Raw genomic sequence first — 517 nt, 5'->3', positions numbered from 1 at the left:
TTATATACGTACTAAAGTAAAATATGAAAACCTAAAACTAATAAAAAAAAATCCGGCATCTCACTTCGCGTTTACATAGCAAATGAACACAAGCCTCACTTGCGCCATTTCTTTGCTTGCCATTATTGCGAATACAGGACCTTCCATGTAAGCTGCTAATTGGTTGAGAATTTGCAAGCAGATGGAAATGCTTTGAGTGGGATTAAATCCTTTTACACCCCCTCTTCGTCTGGTTTCTCTCTCATCCTTCTTCTTTCATTTCTTCGGTCCCTTTCTGTGTTACTTCATTGCAGTGCATCTCCATTCATTATGTGGATAATGAATGGACGTATCAGAATTTGCATGGAGGATTTAATTGTGCTTTATGGAGATTCTGGGATATAAATGACATGATAAATCGTGTTTGGTGTCGACAGATCGCCTCGTATAGATCAAGGCGTTTATGGTTTTCCCGTTAAACATAAATCCATACGGGAATGGATCGCTAAAACGTGTCACACGCGCGTGCATACACGTT

General features: G+C 39.5%; 1 protein-coding gene across 1 annotated transcript in view; it reads left to right on the top strand.

Annotated features, from left to right (window-relative positions):
• The window catches only part of LOC119589414 (coiled-coil domain-containing protein 8-like), a 14,544-nt gene that overhangs the window by 9,176 nt on the left and 4,851 nt on the right, over positions 1-517 (top strand). The window lies entirely within an intron of this gene.

Source organism: Penaeus monodon, chromosome 25 (genome assembly GCF_015228065.2).
Source record: "Penaeus monodon isolate SGIC_2016 chromosome 25, NSTDA_Pmon_1, whole genome shotgun sequence".
NCBI lineage: Eukaryota > Metazoa > Arthropoda > Malacostraca > Decapoda > Penaeidae > Penaeus > Penaeus monodon.
This window is presented reverse-complemented; position numbering and strand designations above follow the sequence as displayed.